Raw genomic sequence first — 16,035 nt, forward strand, 5'->3', positions numbered from 1 at the left:
ATCTGTTGAGGCTTCTTTTGTTGCCTATTATATAGTTAATGTTTGAGAGGTTCCCATGAAGTGCTGAGAAGAAGGTATCTTTTTTGTTTTAGGATGAAATGTCTTGTATATATTTGTTAAATCCATTTGGTTTATTACTTCTATTAGTTTCATGTGTCTCTGTTTAGTTTCTGTTTCAATGACCTGCCCATTGGTGAAAGTGGGGTATTAAAGGTTCCCACTATTATTGTGTGAGGTTCAATGTGTGTTTTGAGCATAAGTAAAGTTTCTTTTATGAATGTGGTTGCCAATGCATTTGGGATATAGGTGTTCAACTTAAGATTTCATCTTGGTGGATGTTCCTTTGATGGATATGAAGTGTCCTTCCATATCTCACATGATAACTTTTGGATAAGGAGTATTTTATTGGATATTAGAATGGCATTTCCTATTTGTTTCTTGGGACCATTTGCTTGGAAAACTTTTTTCCCAGCTTTTACTCTGAGGTACTGTCTGTCTTTGTCATTTAGGTGTGTTTCTTATATGCAGCAAAATGATGGATCCTGTTTGCATATCTACTCTGTTAGCTTTTTGTATTTCCTTGATTGTTGTGTCAATGTCTTCTATGGTATATTCTACTGAGGAGAGTATTTATGGGGTGCCACTTGGCAGGAGTCTAACATTGGCCAAGGACAAGAAAATGGGCTTCAGGCAGGAATTTGACATTGGCCTTGACAAGGAAGAAAGCTCATGCAGGAATCTGACATTAGGCAATGACAAAGAGGTAAGTCCAGACAGGAATCTGACATTAGAGCATGACAAAGAAGTAAGTTCAGGTAGGGACCTGACATTGGCCAAGGACAAGGAAGTAAGAATCTGGTTTTAGGGTAGAACAAAGAAGTAGGCTCAGATATCTTGATCATCCTTAGAAACAGCTATAATAGGAATGATCATGGGGCTTTGTGTTTATTGTCTTGCTTGTTCCTTGACTATTGTCTTTCTTGTTCCTTATTGTACTGCTCTCACGTTATACTTGCATGTCTTTAAAATGGTATAAGAAGTGGCATGGGAAAATTGAATTTGCCTTCAGTCTCAGAATTGACTGGGGTCACTCTGCAGCATTGTCTGTCTCTTTCTTTTCAATCCTCACTCCTGTGCTGGAGAACTCATTGATTGACTGCCCGGGCTTGCTCATTCTACTGTTGAGATTCTTTCTTCTATCTTTTGTATTCTGTTGGTGATGCTTGCATCTGTGAGTCCTGTTCTCTTTCCTAGGTTTTTGTTCTCTAGGACTGTCTCCCTTTGTGTTTTCTATTTCCATTTTTAAGATCCTGGACAGTTTTGTTCAATTCCTCCCCCCTTTTAATTGTGTTCTCCTGTATTTAAGAGATGTATGTGTTTCCTTTTTAAGGGCTTCTACTTGCTTACTTGTGTTCTGTATTTCTTTTAAGGAGTTATTTATGTCCTTCTGAAAGTCCTCTATCATCTTCATGAAATGAGAATTTAGATTTGAATCTTGCTTTATAGGTGTGTTGGGGTATCCAGGACTTGGTGTGGTGGGAGAACTAGGTTCTGCTGTTGCCATGTCAAATTGATTTCTGTTGCGTATGTTCTTATGCTTGACTCTCACCATCTGGTTATCTCTGGTGTTACTGGAGTCTGTCCTTCCTGTGAGCCTGTGATCCTGTGATCCTGTGATCCTGGATGTGTCAGAATACTTAGGGAGTCGAGCTACAACTGGGGTGTAGGCTGTATGTGTTCTAATCCAGAGTTCCCTGCACAGGTGGAAAACTGAAGATGGACAGGTCTCTGGCTGGGTGGAGAACCTGCATCCTGGGGTCATAGGGATCCCAGTACTCCAGTTATTGGGGTGAGGTTTGGGGTCTCTCTTTCACTCAAAACAAAAAACAAAAAATTCTGAAAATAACAGTCAAACAACAAATAACTAATAAGATTTAAAAAAAAATCTACCTTAATTATACATACATTTTCCAAAATTTTTTGGCATATTTTTCTTGAATGCATTTTTAAAAAGTTGAAAACATTTATTGATGATAACATTGCTGAGGAGAAATGAAGGACAAACAAGGCATCAAACAGGAGACACCATCCATATGCAATGAGACTTCTTCAGAAGAAGTCTAGGGCAGAGAAAGAGTTACACATTCACCCTTTAAAAGTCAGAGGAGTCTTTGTAATTTTTGGCTTTGATATGTTTTTAATACTGATGGTTTTAGTTTCATTTGTTATATAAAAGTCAGTTTATATTATTGCGGCAAACCTGAATAGACAATCCTTTATAATATTATTTTTATACACATCCTTTATTAGATGAGGAGAAGTCAAATAGAAAAAGTCATACAGCTAGGTAACTGTGAATGTTAAATGCAAACATCCCAAGAGATAAAGTCTCATGTAGGGATACCAAAAGTCATGCAGGAAGAACAACAGCTTTAGAACTCATGGAATGCAGCCTACCAGTTTGCATTGCCATGATGGGTTTTCCTTGAACAAGCATCGCCCTGAGGACTATGTGTTCTGAGGACTTTATGCTGTAATGGAGTTCTGCTCTGCTTGCTGCCCTCACTTCCTTCTTAATCTATGAATTATATGAAAACTCTAAGGGGACTTCCAACCCCTCTCTGGGCAGTATCACTGACACTCACAGCAGTAGTGCTTGATCTCTTTCAAGCATTACTGCTGGAGCAGATTAGTGATCCAATTACCACTCTAGGAAAGAACTTAGAGATGTAAATTGTCATCAATGACCACCAACCTTAGGAAGCATTTAGAAAAATAAAATTGTAAATTAAGTTAGGTAAAGATGCTTTTGCTACTGGCTTTGTTGTAGAAAATCTTAGGGAACAATTTGAAGTTTAGCAAGCTACACTCTTAATAGTTAAGCTAGGGAATAGTTTCACCCACTCAGTGTGTGTGTATTTGTGTTTGAGTGTATGTGTGTGTATGAATTTTCTCTTTTTTTTCTTGCTGACCCCTAAGAGTTAAAAGAGTTTTGAGTTTCTCCATGGCCACAAGAAGTGCCACCCTAATGAATTGACCTTTGTTTCCTCAGAGAATAGTCTGCGGAGTAATTTCCCTAGGGGAAGAGCACACCAAGTAGTTAAAAGAATCATTTTGTCATCTTCCAGTTTTAATAGCAAAAGATCACTAGGTAATATTGTTGTGAAATATCTGTGTGAGAAATAAAGAAGAAAAAACATGAATAAAAAGTAAAATACAGAGACAAACAGAGGGTTTTGAACAAAAGAGGGGTACAGGGAATGCAAAACAGGAGGTGAAAAGACAAAATCTGAAAACAAATGATAGCACTAATAGGATGTTTTATATTTGGTATAATGATGTGTCTCAGCCTCCCATGTGTTGAAATTAATTATAGGTACAAGCCATCAATCTCAGCACCATAATTTCTCTATTGACAAATATCTACAAAAGTCTGGTGAAAGTCTAAGGTGTGACATGTTTTGGTCCCATGACACTATATAAACATAATTGTCTAAATATCTCATCCTGCAACATAAAAGATTAGCCATCCAATGGACATTGGGCCCAAATGTGAGAGGTCAGTGTGCTCAAGGATCTCCTGCAAATATATATATATATATATATATATATTTGGTTTTTGAGGCAGGGTTTCTCTGTATAGTCCTGGCTGTCCTGGAACTCACTTTGTAAACCAGGCTGACCTCGAACTCAGAAATCAGCCTGCCTCTGTCTCCTGAGTGCTGGGATTAAAGGCGTGTGCCACCACGCCCGACTATATATTATATACTTACTGAACTTTGATAACTGATAAGTAATCCAATCTAATGACAAGTGATAAGTATTAACATCCAGATCAATTAAATTTATATTCCATTTGACATTTTTAGGAATAGTTGAGGGAGATGGTTTAAAGATGACTCAAACAACAATAATTTTGTTCCTTAGTGGCTTAAGGTTCTTTCCAGAGTGCTGTAGCAGGGATTTGAAACTATTATAAGAAATATAGGGAAAATAACCATTTTTAAATTATTTGTTTAGTACTTAATCTATTCTGAAAACTAACTTAATATTGAATAGATGTCAATGATTCAAAGAACTTTCATTACTAGAGAGGGTATGAGAGAATAAATTGACATTTTAACTTAGAGTATGAAAGATGGTTTGGAAGAATGCACCTGTGGGGTTGGTATGATTGACCAAAGGAATCCCCAGCAGTATGGGTCCTCTAAGTACAGACTGAATGATAAGAAATCTTCATCCAGACGGTGTTATTTGATTAGAGAATTGATTAGATTGATTAGAAAACTTATTGGTGTAGGGAGTGGGGAAATTTTGCTAGATGGAAAATGGAAAACTCTAGAGCTTGATGATTTTAAGAAACAACAGGAATGTATATACTGAAAAGACAGTACAGGACTATACAGCAGGCATTTTCTTATCTATAATAATCCATGGAAAAGATGTCAAGTCATAAATGTACTTCTGGAAAACATGTTCCCTTTAAGTTAGTATATAGTACAGCCATTCTATATTACCTCAACACAACACTGTGAATATTCCTCTAACATGCCTCAGGATAATCACACAGGTTTAATGGGGATATAAATTACTACTACCAATTTAGAAAGGTATACAGGTTCCTTAAAATAAATGATAGACTATAATAGGGTTTACAAATTCCACTTTTGAGTACATTTCTGTAAGTTTGAAGTTGCTATTTTGAAGAGATTATTTGTGTTTTCATGTTCATTTCAGTATTGTTTGTAATAGCCATGATGATAGAACAATCTAAGTGCCCACCAGTGAAACAACAGAAGATAACATGACAGATTAATGCAATGGATTACTACTCATGCTTAAAGAGAAAGGAAATGATTTAATTTGCAAGATATGAATGGAACTGGAGCAAGTGTTCTAAATGAAATGACCTAGGTACCATACAATCTCACTCATGTGTGGAAGCTAAGAGTCAATCTGCTAGGAACATAAAGAAGAGAAGGAGGTGAGAGATGGTGAGCAGCACAGCGTGGCAAAGGGAAATGTTGAATGGGAAACAAAGTTGCAGTTAGTATACAGTACATATAACAATACCAAAAATGGGTTTTTGCTGTGAAAATAAGCTGGTGAGGTGATACATCATAGTTTAACCACCCTATAATAAATAATATCTCAAAATGTCATATTACAACCAAGTGATATACATATATATATACACATATATATTCATAAACACAATATATACATATCACACACACACACACACACACACACACACACACACACACACACACACATTACAATGAACGCCACTGTTGCTTTTTGCCACTCACTGCAGCCATGGTCAACCCCACTGTGTTCTTAGACATCATGGCTGATGATTAGCCCTTGAGCCATGTCTCCTTCGAGCTGTTTGCAGATAAAGTTCCAAAGACAGCAGAAAACTTTCATTCTCTGAGCACTGGAGAGAAAGGATTTGGCTATAAGGGTTCCTCCTTTCACAGAATTATTCCAGGATTCATGTGACAGGGTGATGACTTCACACACCATAATGGCACTGGTGGAAAGTCCACCTACAGAGAAAAATTTGAGGATGAGAACTTCATCCTGAAGCATATAGGTCCTGGCATCTTGTTCATGGCAAATGCTGGAGCAAACACAAATGGTGCCCAGTTTCCTATCTGCCCTGCTAAGACTGAATGGCTGGATGACAAGCATGTGGTCTTTGGGAAGGTGAAAGAAGGCATGAACATTATGGAAGCCATGGAGTGTTTTGGGTCCAGGAATGGCAAGACCAGCAAGAAGATCACTGACTATGGACAAGTCTAATTTCTTTTGATTTAAGAGTATTTTACCCATCAAACCATTCCTTCTGTAGCTCAGGAGAGCACCCCTACCCCATCTGCTCACAATATCCTGTAATCTCTGCTGTCACTGAAGTTCTTAGGGTTCCATATTTTCATCATTCCTCTTCAAGTCTAGCTGTATTACAAAGTTAAATTTATGACTATGGATAAAAACTAAATAAGAAAAATGATAAAAATGGAAGACACTCTTAGATGATTGGGTTTAACCCTATAGCAGACACTCAATGCTTAATTTACCCTAATCCTGTAGAGCCTCCTAGAAAACTCAGATTATTATTAAAATGCCCAGATTATTACTTTTACTCTATTTAGATGGCAGTTATACTGGCAAAGAAATCAGAGAAAGAATTCAACTCACAATAACCTCTAAAATTCTTTGGAATAAATCCAACAAAGGAAATGAAAGACTGCAAAAATGAAAGACTTTAAAAATGAAAACTGTTAACTCTAACACACTGAACAAATATATCAAAGAAGACTATCCAAGATGGAAATGTTTCCCATTCTCATACCTGATCCTAATCTTGTGAAAAGGCAGTCATATTTACATTCAAATCAATGCCAGATTAAATTTCCATGGCTTTCTTCACAGGAATAGAAGAAATATTATTATAATTCATATAGAAACAAAAAGACTCTGATAGCTAAGGCAATCCTGAGTAAGGTAAACATTTTTGGAGGCATTTCCTGCACTATCTGATATCAAGCTGTAGTATAGAGGCATTGCAATAAAACAACATGGCCCTGGCACAAAACAAACATGTCTATCAATGGAATAGATGAGAAGATCTTCCTGCAAGTACATGCTGCTTCCTGGGTTTTGACAGATGCCAAGAATATGTAGTAGATAAAGTGTTTTCAACAAATTGTGCTGGGAAATTTGGTTCTCTATGTACCAAAAATGAAATTACATTCTTTTTTTTTTTTCCATTTTTTATTAGGTATTTAGCTCATTTACATTTCCAATGCTATACCAAAAGTCCCCCTTACCCACCCACCCCCACTCCCCTACCCACCCACTCCCCCCCTTTGGCCCTGGCGTTCCCCTGTACCGGGGCACACAAAGTCTGCGTGTCCAATGGGCCTCTCTTTCCAGTGATGGCCGACTAGGCCATCTTTTGATACATATGCAGCTAGAGTCAAGAGCTCAGGGGTACTGGTTAGTTCATAATGTTGTTCCACCTATAGGGTTGAAGATCCCTTTAGCTCCTTGGGTACTTTCTCTAGCTCCTCCATTGGGAGCCCTGTGATCCATCCATTAGCTGACTGTGAGCATCCACTTCTGTGTTTGCTAGGCCCCGGCATAGTCTCACAAGAGACAGCTACATCTGGGTCCTTTCGATAAAATCTTGCTAGTATATGCAATGGTGTCAGCGTTTGGATGCTGATTATGGGGTGGATCCCTGGATATGGCAGTCTCTACATGGTCCATCCTTTCATCTCAGCTCCAAACTTTGTTTCTGTAACTCCTTCCATGGGTGTTTTGTTCCCACTTCTAAGGAGGGGCATAGTGTCCACACTTCAGTCTTCATTTTTCTTGAGTTTCATGTGTTTAGGAAATTGTATCTTATATCGTGGGTATCCTAGGTTTTGGGCTAATATCCACTTATCAGTGAGTACATATTGTGTGAGTTCCTTTGTGATTGTGTTACCTCACTCAGGATGATGCTCTCCAGGTCCATCCATTTGGCTAGGAATTTCATAAATTCATTCTTTTTAATAGCTGAGTAGTACTCCATTGTGTAGATGTACCACATTTTCTGTATCCATTCCTCTGTTGAGGGGCATCTGGGTTCTTTCCAGTTTCTGGCTATTATAAATAAGGCTGCTATGAACATAGTGGAGCATGTGTCCTTCTTACCAGTTGGGGCTTCTTCTGGATATATGCCCAGGAGAGGTATTGCTGGATCCTCCGGTAGTACTATGTCCAATTTTCTGAGGAACCGCCAGACTGATTTCCAGAGTGGTTGTACAAGCCTGCAATCCCACCAACAATGGAGGAGTGTTCCTCTTTCTCCACATCCTCGCCAGCATCTGCTGTCACCTGAATTTTTGATCTTAGCCATTCTCACTGGTGTGAGGTGGAATCTCAGGGTTGTTTTGATTTGCATTTCCCTGATGATTAAGGATGTTGAACATTTTTTCAGGTGCTTCTCTGCCATTCGGTATTCCTCAGGTGAGAATTCTTTGTTCAGTTCTGAGCCCCATTTTTTAATGGGGTTATTTGATTTTCTGAGGTCCACCTTCTTGAGTTCTTTATATATGTTGGATATTAGTCCCCTATCTGATTTAGGATAGGTAAAGATCCTTTCCCAGTCTGTTGGTGGTCTTTTTGTCTTATAGACAATGTCTTTTGCCTTGCAGAAACTTTGGAGTTTCATTAGGTCCCATTTGTCAATTCTCGATCTTACAGCACAAGCCATTGCTGTTCTGTTCAGGAATTTTTCCCCTGTGCCCATATCTTCAAGGCTTTTCCCCACTTTCTCCTCTATAAGTTTCAGTGTCTCTGGTTTTATGTGAAGTTCCTTGATCCACTTAGATTTGACCTTAGTACAAGGAGATAAGTATGGATCGATTCGCATTCTTCTACATGATAACAACCAGTTGTGCCAGCACCAATTGTTGAAAATGCTGTCTTTCTTCCACTGGATGGTTTTGGCTCCCTTGTCGAAGATCAAGTGACCATAGGTGTGTGGGTTCATTTCTGGGTCTTCAATTCTATTCCATTGGTCCACTTGTCTGTCTCTATACCAGTACCATGCAGTTTTTATCACAATTGCTCTGTAGTAAAGCTTTAGGTCAGGCATGGTGATTCCACCAGAGGTTCTTTTATCCTTGAGAAGAGTTTTTGCTATCCTAGGTTTTTTGTTATTCCAGATGAATTTGCAAATTGCTCCTTCTAATTCGTTGAAGAATTGAGTTGGAATTTTAATGGGGATTGCATTGAATCTGTAGATTGCTTTTGGCAAGATAGCCATTTTTACAATGTTGGTCCTGCCAATCCATGAGCATGGGAGATCTTTCCATCTTCTGAGATCTTCTTTAATTTCTTTCTTCAGGGACTTGAAGTTTTTATCATACAGATCTTTCACTTCCTTCGTTAGAGTCACGCCGAGATATTTTATATTATTTGTGGCTATTGAGAAGGGTGTTGTTTCCCTAATTTCTTTCTCAGCCTGTTTATTCTTTGTGTAGAGAAAGGCCATTGACTTGTTTGAGTTGTTTTTATATCCAGCTACTTCACCGAAGCTGTTTATCAGGTTTAGGAGTTCTCTGTTGGAATTTTTAGGGTCACTTATATATACTATCATATCATCTGCAAAAAGTGATATTTTGACTTCCTCTTTTCCAATTTGTATCCCCTTGATCTCCTTTTGTTGTCGAATTGCTCTGGCTAATACTTCAATTACTATGTTGAAAAGGTAGGGAGAAAGTGGGCAGCCTTGTCTAGTCCCTGATTTTAGTGGGATTGCTTCCAGCTTCTCTCCATTTACTTTGATGTTGGCTACTGGTTTGCTGTAGATTGCTTTTATCATGTTTAGGTATTGGCCTTGAATTCCTGATCTTTCCAGAACTTTTATCATGAATGGGTGTTGGATCTTGTCAAATGCTTTTTCTGCATCTAACGAGATGATCATGTGGTTTTTGTCTTTGAGTTTGTTTATATAATGGATTACATTGATGGATTTTCGTATATTAAACCATCCCTGCATCCCTGGAATAAAACCTACTTGGTCAGGATGGATGATTGCTTTAATGTGTTCTTGGATTCGGTTAGCGAGAATTTTATTAAGGATTTTTGCATCGATGTTCATAAGAGAAATTGGTCTGAAGTTCTCTATCTTTGTTGGATCTTTCTGTGGTTTAGGTATCAGAGTAATAGTGGCTTCATAAAATGAGTTGGGTAGAATACCTTCTACTTCTATCTTGTGAAAAAGTTTGTGCAGAACTGGAGTTAGATCTTCTTTGAAGGTCTGATAGAACTCTGCACTAAACCCGTCTGGTCCTGGGCTTTTTTTGGCTGGGAGACTATTAATAACTGCTTCTATTTCTTTAGGGGATATGGGACTGTTTAGAAGGTCAACTTGATCCTGATTCAACTTTGGTACCTGGTATCTGTCCAGAAATTTGTCCATTTCGTCCAGGTTTTCCAGTTTTGTTGAGTATAGCCTTTTGTAGAAGGATCTGATGGTGTTTTGGATTTCTTCAGGATCTGTTGTTATGTCTCCCTTTTCATTTCTGATTTTGTTAATTAGGATTTTGTCCCTGTGCCCTTTAGTGAGTGTAGCTAAGGGTTTATCTATCTTGTTGATTTTCTCAAAGAACCAACTCCTCGTTTGGTTAATTCTTTGAATAGTTCTTCTTGTTTCCACTTGGTTGATTTCACCCCTGAGTTTGATTATTTCCTGCCGTCTACTCCTCTTGGGTGAATTTGCTTCCTTTTTTTCTAGAGCTTTTAGATGTGTTGTCAAGCTGCTAGTATGTGCTCTCTCCCGTTTCTTCATGGAGGCACTCAGAGCTATGAGTTTCCCTCTTAGAAATGCTTTCATTGTGTCCCAAAGGTTTGGGTACGTTGTGGCTTCATTTTCATTAAACTCTAAAAAGTCTTTAATTTCTTTCTTTATTCCTTCCTTGACCAAGGTATCATTGAGAAGAGTGTTGTTCAGTTTCCATGTGAATGTTGGCTTTCTGTTATTTATTTTGTTATTGAAGATCAGCCTTAGTGCATGGTGATCTGATAGGATACATGGGACAATTTCAATATTTTTGAATCTGTTGAGGCCTGATTTGTGACCTATTATGTGGTCAATTTTGGAGAAGGTACCATGAGGTGCTGAGAAGAAGGTATATCCTTTTGTTTTAGGATAAAATGTTCTGTAGATATCTGTCAGATCCATTTGTTTCATCACTTCTGTTAGTTTCAGTGTGTCCCTGTTTAGTTTCTGTTTCCATGATCTGTCCATTGGTGAAAGTGGTGTGTTGAAGTCTCCCACTATTATTGTGTGAGGCGCAATGTGTGCTTTGAGCTTTACTAAACTTTCTTTAGTGAATGTGGCTGCTCTTGTATTTGGAGCATAGATATTCAGAATTGAGAGTTCCTCTTGGAGGATTTTACCTTTGATGAGAATGAAGTGTCCCTCCTTGTCTTTTTTGATGACTTTGGGTTGGAAGTCAATCTTATCAGATATTAGGATGGCTACTCCTGCTTGTTTCTTCATACCATTTGCTTGGAAAATTGTTTTCCAGCCTTTCATTCTGAGGTAGTGTCTATCTTTTTCTCTGAGATGAGTTTCCTGTAAGCAGCAAAATGTTGGGTCTTGTTTGTGTAGCCAGTTTGTTAGTCTATGTCTTTTTATTGGCGAGTTGAGACCATTGATGTTAAGAGATATTAAGGAAAAGTAATTGTTGCTTCCTGGTATTTTAGTTGTTAAAGGTGGCATTCTGTTCTTGTGGCTGTCTTCTTTTAGGTTTGTTGAGGGATTACCTTCTTGTTTTTTCTAGGGCGTTGTTCCCGTTCTTGTATTGGTTTTTTTCTGTTATTATCCTTTGAAGGGCTGGATTCGTGGAGAGATAATGCGTGAATTTGGTTTTGTCGTGGAATACTTTGGTTTCTCCCTCTATGATAATTGAGAGTTTGGCTGGGTATAGTAGCCTGGGCTGCAGTTTGTGTTCTCTTAGTGTCTGTATAACATCTGTCCAGGCTCTTCTGGCTTTCATAGTCTCTGGTGAAAAATCTGGTGTAATTCTGATAGGCTTGCCTTTATATGTTACTTGACCTTTTTCCCTTACTGCTTTTAGTATTCTATCTTTATTTAGTGCATTTGATGTTCTGATTATTATGTGTCGGGAGGAATTTCTTTTCTGGTCCAGTCTATTTGGAGTTCTGTAGGCTTCTTGTATGTTCATATGCATCTCATTCTTTAGATTTGGGAAGTTTTCTTCAATAATTTTGTTGAAGATGTTTGCTGGACCTTTGAGTTGAAAATCTTCATTCTCATCCACTCCTATTATCCGTACGTTTGGTCTTCTTATTGTGTCCTGGATTTCCTGGATATTTTGAGTTAGGATCTTTTTGCATTTTCCATTTTCTTTGATTGTTGTGCCGATGTTCTCTATGGAATCTTCTGCACCTGAGATTCTCTCTTCCATCTCTTGTATTCTGTTGCTGATGCTCAAATCTATGGTTCCAGATTTCTTTCCTAGGGTTTCTATCTCTAGTGTTGCCTCGCTTTGAGTTTTCTTTATTGTGTCTACTTCCCTTTTTAGGTCTAGTATGGTTTTGTTCATTTCCATCACCTGTTTGTATGTTTTTTCCTCTTTTTCTGTAAGGACTTCTACCTGTTTGATTGTGTTTTCCTGTTTTTCTTTAAGGACTTGTAACTCTTTAGCAGTGTTCTCCTGTATTTCTTTAAGTGATTTATTAAAGTCCTTCTTGATGTCCTCTACCATCATCATGAGATATGCTTTTAAATCTAGGTCTAGGTTCTCAGGTGTGTTGGGGTTCCCTGGACTGGGCGAAGTGGGTGTGCTGGGTTCTGGTGATGGTGAGTGGTCTTGGTTCCTGTTAGTAAGATTCCTCCGTTTACCTTTCGCCATCTGGTAATCTCTGGAGTTAGTAGTTATAGTTGACTCTGTTTAGAGATTGTTCTTCTGGTGATTCTGTTACCGTCTATCAGCAGACCTGGGAGACAAATTCTCTCCTCTGAGTTTCAGTGCTCAGAGCACTCTCTGCTGGCAAGCTCTCTTACAGGGAAGGTGCGCAGATATCTTGTATTTGGGCCTCCTCCTGGCCGAAGAAGAAGGCCCAAAACAGGACCTTTCTCAGACACTGTGTTGCTTTGGCAGTACCCAGGTGGTACAGACTCTCACCTAAGCAGACTAAACTCCTAAGTTCCTTGGAGTCCCGGGACCAAGATGGCGACCGCTGCTGCTGTGGCTTAGGCCGCCTCCCCAGCCGGGTGGGCACCTGTCCTCCGGTCCGGAAGGTGGCCAGCTGTCCCCGGCCCACACAGGGTGCTGCCTCAGCGCCTCTGTGCTTCTGCCTGTTCCAGAAGCTGTCAGGTTCTCTGGCGCACCCTCTCACCTGTTCAGACTAATTTCCTAAGTTCGGCGGGTCTCGGACCAAGATGGCGACCGCTGCTGCTGTGGCTTAGGCCGCCTCCCCAGCCGGGCGGGCACCTGTCCTCCGGTCCGGACGGTGGCCGGCTGTCCCCGGCCCACAAAGGGTGCTGCCTCAGCGCCTCTGTGCTTCCGCCTGTTCCAGAAGCTGTCAGGTTCTCTGGCGCACCCTCTCACCTGTCCAGACCAATTTCCCAAGTTCGGCGGGTCCCGGACAAAGATGGCGACCGCTGCTGCTGTGGCTTAGGTCGCCTCCCCAGCCGGGCGGGCACCTGTCCTCCGGTCCGGAAGGTGGCCGGCTGTCCCCGGCCCACACAGGGTGCTGCCCCAGCGCCTCTGTGCCTCTGCCTGTTCCAGAAGCTGTCAGGTTCTCTGGCGCACCCTCTCACCTGTTCAGACTAATTTCCTAAGTTCGGCGGGTCCTGGACCAAGATGGCGACCGCTGCTGCTGTGGCCTAGGCCGCCTCCCCAGCCGGGTGGGCACCCGTCCTCTGGTCCGGAAGGTGGCCGGCTGTCCCCGGCCCACACAGGGTGCTGCCTCAGCGCCTCTGTGCTTCCGCCTGTTCCAGAAGCTGTCAGGTTCTCTGGCGCACCCTCTCACCTGTTCAGACTAATTTCCTAAGTTCGGCGGGTCCCGGACCAAGATGGCGACCGCTGCTGCTGTGGCTTAGGTCGCCTCCCCAGCCAGGCGGGCACCTGTCCTCTGGTCCGGAAGGTGGCCGGCTGTCCCCGGCCCACACAGGGTGCTGCCTCAGCGCCTCTGTGCTTCTGCCTGTTCCAGAAGCTGTCAGGTTCTCTGGCGCACCCTCTCACCTGTTCAGACTAATTTCCTAAGTTCGGCGGGTCCTGGACCAAGATGGCGACCGCTGCTGCTGTGGCCTAGGCCGCCTCCCCAGCCGGGTGGGCACCCGTCCTCTGGTCCGGAAGGTGGCCGGCTGTCCCCGGCCCACACAGGGTGCTGCCTCAGCGCCTCTGTGCTTCCGCCTGTTCCAGAAGCTGTCAGGTTCTCTGGCGCACCCTCTCACCTGTTCAGACTAATTTCCTAAGTTCGGCGGGTCCCGGACCAAGATGGCGACCGCTGCTGCTGTGGCTTAGGTCGCCTCCCCAGCCGGGCGGGCACCTGTCCTCCGGTCCGGAAGGTGGCCGGCTGTCCCCGGCCCACACAGGGTGCTGCCTCAGCGCCTCTGTGCTTCTGCCTGTTCCAGAAGCTGTCAGGTTCTCTGGAGCACCCTCTCACCTGTTCAGACTAATTTCCTAAGTTAGGTGGGTCTCGGACCAAGATGGCGACTGCTGCTGCTGTGGCTTAGGCCGCCTCCCCAGCCGGGCGGGCACCTATCCTCCGGTCCGGACGGTGGCTGGCTGTCCCCGGCCCACAAAGGGTGCTGCCTCAGCGCCTCTGTGCCTCCGCCTGCTCCAGAAGCTATCAGGTTCTCTCGAAATTACATTCTTATTGCTCACCTAGTACAGAAATCAATTATAAGATTAGCAATATGGCTCAACTGGTAAAAACACTTAGCACTGAGCTTAGTGAATTCAGTCCCTGGTAGACAGAGAGAATTCTTCAAGTTGTCTTCTGACATCCACAAGTTTGGCATCCTGTGTGTGTGCACCTGCATATGTGTGTGTGTGTGTGTGTGTGTGTGTGTGTGTGTACAGGTGTATCACCATTTAATAAAGAAATGCTAGCAAAATAATCTCTTAATGCATCAAGTATCACAATACTAAGTGTGACATCACCATGATCCATGGTACCAACACAGTGTCACCTTGTGATATCACAGCTGCAACATATTATCACAATTTGACTGTACTATCACAACACTCTACTATGACATCTTATTGCTCTACTGTGACACAACAACGGAACATTGAGTCTTCAGAGTTATTTTCCTTCAATAAGATTGATTTCATTGTTATTTATATCTATGTTTGTATGCCCATGTACATTTCTGAGGTTATAACACAGATTCAGATATGCTAAATCTGGAGTTATAAGTAGTTGTAAGCTGCACAACCCATTTACTGGGAACAGGAACTATAGTCATTTCAAAGCGTGGTAGATATGCTTAACTGAAAAACCATTTCTCTAGCCCTACATTCAAAATTCTGCATGTGATATGATTCTCCATCAGGCCAATAGAATCTTCCCCTGTGATATCACAGTTCCACTATGCAATCACTATGCTCCATTGTGACATCAGAATGCTTGATTTTTACATAACAGTGATCAATAGTGGTACATCATGGCCTCACAAATCCATTGTGGAATAAAATGCTCCACTCTGGCATCACAGTTTTCCACTGTTATTGTAATGCTCCATGAGACATCACAATCCTTTACTGTGCTATGATAATGCTCTATTTTTATGTCTACGTCCTCAATTGTGATTCTGTAAACATACATTTCAGATTTACCTCCCCACTGTGTCATTATTATGTTATACCATGCCATCACAATGCTGCATGGAACATCACAATTATCGGTGTGTTATGAAGATACTCTATTTTTACATGCAAAATCTCAGTTATGAGATCACAAGTGTTGTGCTATGTCCTCTCAGTTATACAGTTGCATTTCCTAGCTTAGTAAATGTCTAATAAACATTTAAAAGGAATTGAACATTATTAGCCAGGGGAACACAGATTAAATCTACTTTGAGAGTTCATCTAACCCTAATACACTGGGGTTCTATCTAGAAGACAATTGAAAACAGATAATAGCTGAAATATGAAGAAAGGGGAACTTTTATTTGCTCTGCATGGGACTGTATCCCTATAGAAATCAGCAGGGATGCTTCTTATAAAGCCAAAACTAGAACTACTTAACTATACCAATTTCGGGCATATACCCCAAGGAGTCTGAGACCTATGATAGAGATACATACACATCTATGTTCATTGCTGTTCTATTTACTATACCTAAAAATAGAATAGGCCTAAAAAGCTATCAACTGAATGAATAGTAAAAATGTGATATATAAAGAGTTTTATGGGGGAATTATAATAAAATACATTAAAAATTAAAAAATAAAAAGTTTGCAGGAAAACAAAAGAATTTCGAAAAAACACG

The 16,035-nt window shown here is 40.9% G+C and overlaps 1 pseudogene; it reads left to right on the top strand.

Annotated features, from left to right (window-relative positions):
- On the top strand, window positions 5,286-6,010 carry Gm6702 (predicted gene 6702; annotated as a pseudogene).

This window comes from Mus musculus, chromosome 7, assembly GCF_000001635.26.
Source record: "Mus musculus strain C57BL/6J chromosome 7, GRCm38.p6 C57BL/6J".
In the NCBI taxonomy this organism is placed as follows: domain Eukaryota; kingdom Metazoa; phylum Chordata; class Mammalia; order Rodentia; family Muridae; genus Mus; species Mus musculus.